The sequence below is a fragment of the Cibotium barometz genome, chromosome 52 (assembly GCF_041138505.1).
Source record: "Cibotium barometz isolate CiBa-2024 chromosome 52, ASM4113850v1, whole genome shotgun sequence".
NCBI classification, from domain to species: domain Eukaryota; kingdom Viridiplantae; phylum Streptophyta; class Polypodiopsida; order Cyatheales; family Cibotiaceae; genus Cibotium; species Cibotium barometz.
The window spans coordinates 41,493,064-41,499,063 of NC_141097.1; the positions used below are offsets into that span (position 1 = coordinate 41,493,064).

At 41.7% G+C, this 6,000-nt stretch overlaps 1 protein-coding gene across 3 annotated transcripts in view; it reads left to right on the forward strand.

The window, feature by feature from the left end:
• LOC147609132 (putative pentatricopeptide repeat-containing protein At3g01580) overlaps positions 1-5,696 on the forward strand; it is a 28,245-nt gene extending 22,549 nt beyond the window's left edge. For 2 of the 3 annotated variants that reach the window (XM_086788329.1, XM_086788330.1), the window contains exon 2: positions 5,302-5,696. The gene's annotated coding sequence lies outside the window, so the exon portion shown is untranslated. Of the gene's footprint in view, positions 1-5,226 lie in introns of all 3 variants that reach the window. The other variant, XM_086788328.1, reaches the window with a different exon arrangement.
• The last annotated feature ends 304 nt before the right edge of the window (positions 5,697-6,000 follow it).

The following is a 6,000-nucleotide window of genomic DNA, read 5'->3' on the forward strand; positions in this document are numbered from 1 at the left end:
CTCTAGAAATAGAAGTTTTGCTTTTAGAATTTAGAGAAAGTTCCATAGTAAAACTAAGACTATGAGGATAAAACATATTGACCTCAGCCCTAATAGTAGGCTTAAGACCGGAAATGAATTTTCTTCTTTGCTCTCTTACTTTGACCTTCTCAATCACTTGAACCTACAATAGAATATCCTAGAATTTATCGATGTAATCTTGGACATTCTCTTTCTTGATCTAGCATAAAGTATTCCATCGTTGATGAGCTTTAGCCTTGTATTGAGAAGGAAAAAAATGTTTTTTTTAAAGTTTATGAAACTCCTTCCATATCGTAGAGGTCAATGTTTGCCTTGCTTGATCACATTCCACCACAAAGTAGCACTTTTAATCAAATGATTACAAGCACATTAAATCTTCATTTTCCAAGAATTTTTTGCTTGAAAATAGTCCGATCCAATTGACTAAGCTATGCAATAAGTGCTCGTGCATCTTACTTGCCATTATAGTTATGGAAAGTGAATGCCTTTTGGCTAATCTACGAGTCTTCTCGGGAGTTCTGGGCACGTAAAGTAGCTTTGACAATGCACCTAAAATGATTACTTTCCTCCTCGTCAGAGTTAGAAGAGTCATGCCTTAGCCACACTTACGCTTAGAACGCTTACTATATCGCTCTAGCTCATGTCAAAGTTCACACTCCTTAGGTACAGTACCTGCACTGTACCTGCACAGTATCTGCTTGCAGTCGCCTTCAGTTCTGTACAGTACAAGTCGAATGTACCTGCACAGTACAGTCAACTGTACTTGTTCTTTTGGTGGACTGTACCTGCATATGTACCACAACCTGCTCAGTCAACTTGTGGTAAGCATTACAAATTTTGTTTTTTGGGCAATTCTATTTTCTCTGTGAAAATCTACAGGCACTACAGGCAGACTTTCTAGCAAAGAAGTCTACAGGCTTTTTGCACAGTTTTGGGTGCAGTAATTTTGGGCATTTTTGGGGCATTTTGGCATTGTGTACGCCATTTTTGCTGCTCTACTCAGTCATTGGTGCATTGAGCTACACATTGAGAGGATTGAGAGTGCAGGCATATTTGGGTGAACTGTATTCAGTGGAGTACAGTTGTTTTCAGGGTTCTGGCTATTGGGTTTTTTGATACACAGGTACAACATTGTGCATAGGCATAATGGCAAATCAACAGCAGAGTGATGTATTCACGTATTTGTCTGAGGAAGACAAATTGGACGGCACGAACTACTCCTTGTGGAGTTTTATGCTGAAAAATGTGCTTGTGGCAAAAGGTCTTTGGGATTTTGTTAGTGGTGATGAACCACGTCCAGGTCCATTGGCTCCAGAGACTCCTCCCCAAGGGGGTGCTCGTGGACGAGGACAACAGGTACAGGCTCCAGGGCAGCCATTGCCTGTTCAAAGAACAAATGCTCAAAAGACATGGGATGCCAGGGATGCACAAGCTTTGTCACTCATTGCATTGTCAATACAGAGGTCTATTATACCTCATATTCGTTCAGCTGGCTCTTCACAGAATGCATGGGTGACTTTGGAGCAGATGTATGCTGCTCGTAATGAGGCTCGGATCTCATTTTTGAAAAGAGAGCTGGAAAATCAGAAAATGAATGAAGGAGATGATATGTCTAGCCACTTAAACAAGCTGGAGGATTTGAGAGAGCAACTCATCAATGTGGATGAGATTATTCCTGAGACACAGCTTGTGTCCACCATCTTGCACTCTTTGCCAAGATCTTACTTGGCTTTTCATACCTCTTTGAACCTCAGCATGAGGAATGCTGTTGAACCCCTCAAGTATCAGGAACTTGTTGCTCTCTTGCTACAAGAAGAGCAAATGAGGAAGAATATGAATATGAACACAAGTGCTGAACAAGCATTTACTACAGGTCAAAAGGGGAAAGGAAAAACTCAGCCAAAGAGTTCAAATCAGAATTCAGGTGATGGTGGTTCATCTCAGGATACCAAGAAAGGTGATGGACAGCCCAAGAAGAAGGGCAAATGTCATTACTGTAAGAAGCCAGGTCACTACATCACTGAATGTAGGAAGAGGATTGCCAAAGAGAAGGCAAAGGAAGCTGGGATGTCTGTCAATGATGCTTCTAAAGCTCCTCCAGAGACTGCTTCTTTTGTTGAGGACAGGGATTACTGTTTTTATACATGCAGCTATGATGCCTCTTGGTCTTCACAGGCACTCAGTATGACAGAGCATGCATGTACTTGGTATTTTGATAATGGTGCCTCAAAGCATATCACATCTCGTAGGGATTTGTTTTGTCATGTTGGCCCTGCCCCTGTTGGCAAAACTGTTCAGTGTGCCAACAATGCTTCATATCCAGTTCGTGGCATTGGGGAGATTCAGCTCACAGCCATTGATGGCTCCATTCTCTGCCTTACAGATGCCTTATATGTACTAGGGATAAAGAAGAATTTGTTGTCCATTTCTTCTTTAGCACATTGTGGTATGCAAGTCCACTTTGATGATGATAAATGCATGGTCAGAGACAAAGCTAATGCTTTGACCTTGATGCTTACTGGTACATTATGTCATGGACTTTATCAGTTGGATGCATTTCAGCCAGTGGATCAGTCTGCTTATAATGCATTCACTCTTACTCCAGCTATGGTTGATGCAGAGTTATGGCATGCTCGCATGGGGCATGTAAATTTTGGTAGTCTTATGCTTATGCAGCGACATAACATGTTTACAGATCTACCTCTCATGGAGAAGCCTCCAGATCACATTTGTGAAGGATGTATTTTGGGAAAAATGCATAGGTTTTCCTTCCCACGTGATCAGGCTCTACGAGCAACTGCAAAGTTGCAGCTTATACACAGTGATCTTTGTGGTCCCATGCAGACGAAGTCATTAGGTGGTTGCTTCTATTTTGCAACATTTATTGATGACTTCTCTCGTATATGCTGGGTCTATCCTTTGACACAGAAATCACAGGTATATGATGCATTTTTGGCCTTTGTAGCACTTGCTGAGACAGAGTCAGGATGCAAGGTCAAGACTCTCCGTTCTGACCGAGGGGGGGAATATATGTCACACATGCTGAATTCCTTTCTTGGGAGTAGAGGTATAAAACAACAGTATACTACTCCTTTTACTCCACAGTAGAATGGGGTTGCAGAAAGGAAGAATTGGTCACTCATGGAGATGGCCAGATGTATGCTAAAGGCAAAGAGGCTACCACATATCTTTTGGGTGGAAGCTGTCATGTGTGCTTGTCATATTTTGAATCAATGTCCCACAAAGGCATTGGTTTCCATTACTCCTTTTGAGGCTTGGCATGGCCGCAAGCCTTCGGTATCACATTTTCGTATCTTTGGGTGTCTTGCATATGCACACATACCCAAAGAGTTGAGGAGGAAGTTGGATGATAAAGCCACAAAATGCATTTTTGTTGGGTATAGCCGTGAGAGCAAGGGCTACCGGTTATATGACCCACTATCCAGGAAGATATTCACTAGTCGGGATGTGATTTTTGATGAAAAATCAGAAATATCCATGGCTGGTTATGATGCAAATCAGGCTGAAAATGATGTGTTTGAAGGTCTACTACCTATGGAGTTTCATTCCACAGTTGGTGATCCAACTCATGAGGGTACAGGACAGCCAGCAAATGATGAAGGTGGTGCAGAAATTCAGCAGCAAATTGAGCCAGAAGCTGAACCAAATATGGGGCAGCAGGCACCATAGGTTAGACACATACCTAGATGGTATTTGAGGACATTACAGGACAGCCATTTAGAGGGTCCTCTTGCTGGTCGTACTCGTAGGGAGACACGGACCAATGAGCATGCACACATCATGGATTTGAATCTGGTTATGGCAGCCAGTTTACAGGATGATGATGAGCCTGATTCATTTGTGGATGCACGAGATAATGTGCATTGGAACAAAGCCATGCAGGATGAGCTTGATTCTATTAAAAGGAATCAAACATGGGATTTGGTTGATCTGCCCAAAGGCAAGAAAGCAATTGGTACTAAATGGGTCTATTAATGGTGGCTGAGCTTGTAACCCTTGAGGTCTACAAGCTCTACAACTCCTTGAGAAGAAATTCCACCATGCCTTGAGCATTGTCACACCACCGCGTTGCACTACGGGTACTCGTCCTTCCTCTCACCTCACTTCACTCACACACACTCACTAGCATGCATTAGGGAGAGAGATTAGCAAGAGGATAAGCAAGAGCAAGACTCCATTGCACAATGGGAGAATATGTTGTATTATGAGAGATGCACTTATATAGATGGCCATAAGTGTTCACACTCACTTAAACTGTGGCTGACCAGGCACTTTAGGCTCATAAGAGGCCTAATGCTATTACAATGATTACTCTCATAATATATCCATGAAATACATCACTTAGGACTTCATCCTAACTTGCTACCACATGCTCTTGAAGTGGGAATCACCATAAATAATCTGTCACACTATTACAGGTGTCCATCCAAGTTGTAGCTTTGGACATTATTGCATCATATCTTGCATGTATGACCCTTTGGTGTATCTACCTTGACTCCTTGATGTAAGATAATGGCAGTAGCTCTTGTTAATCCTAGGAATGGGTTAACATCCCCCCTTCCTGACGGCGATCGCGTGCTCATGACTCGAAGACCTTTTTGTGGGGAGAATGGACAAGCTTTGTTGATGGCTTTGATGTTGAGTGACATTCAATGGTCTTTGTCCCTCTAGAAGGAATGAGAAAGGTTAGTTAGTCAATGAAAAGGTTAGGGGTTTATTGGGAATTCCTAACGGGCTGGGGGTGAGGTTTTTTGCGAACAATTGCATTTTTATATTTGTGTGAGCATTTTTTGGGGGTTTTTTGCTCACTTTGTTTTTTGCAATCATAAGCAAGGTTACATGTGATTTGTGTTAGTGGGGATGCTGAGAGAGGTTAATAATCGGAGAGAAGGGAATGAAGGATCCAAAGGAACGTAGACATAATCATTAGAACGAGATGGTGATTCTTAGTTCCTCATTTGATTCATTGAAGTGACATTCATCATTTGAAGAAATTGACCTTCAATGATATTCCTTTGTGTGGTAGGATTGTTTTTAAATGTTGTTTAGTAGGACTTGTTCCTATAGGCTTCTTCCCATATGCTTTTTTATGTTTTTATGTATATTTAATTGCTCTTATGACTACATGTCTAGAATTAACCCTTACACTTTCTGGTTATTGTGCCACTTTCTATATTTTTACAGATTGGGAAGCGAAAGGAGGGGACAACCATGGGAATTATGTATAGGAAAATATTTTGATTTTTTCTTTGATTGCAGAGGGTGGTTGAAATTGGCGCATTTGCTAGGAGAGGCGGCGGCAGTAGAGACCAAGCCAAGGTCCATGGACATGATGCTGCATTGGTACACTATCTTGGTCGGCTTCCTGTGGATGGCATCGCTATTATCCACAGGGACTACATCCCTCAATCTGCCTTCACTCTCTTCTTTTTGATGAAAGCCCTCTCTAAGGTGCTCTGTGTAGCCTCTATGGCATAGAGCACCAAATGTATAGTTCTGATTAAAAAATCCATTGCCTTCGATGTTTTTGGTTCTGGATTTAGGGGTAAGCTTCTTGCTCGTATAGGTATAGCCAAAAGCATAGGCATAGAGGATTCTCAAGAAATAGCCCAATTACTCCTTGAGCACACTCTGCCCAATAACAAGAGAAGGAAGCTCAACAAGCTTTTGTAAAGATGATGTATCACTTCTTATTATGAATACAATAGAGTTTTCGCAAACTTATTTTCATTAAGTATATCATTGTTTTTTCTAGTTTGTACCATCAATGTTTTTGTGAATGCATTAGAAATGACCCTGGGAGCTTGGGGGAGCAGTGTCAGAACAGTGCGAATTTTAAGCCTGCACCGCTGTTGTAGAGCCCAAATTCGCACTGTTGTGGCACAGCTTCCTCAGTCCTTCAGGAGCAATTCTGATGTATTGAATGACAAATAATATATTTTTACACATGATTAAAGG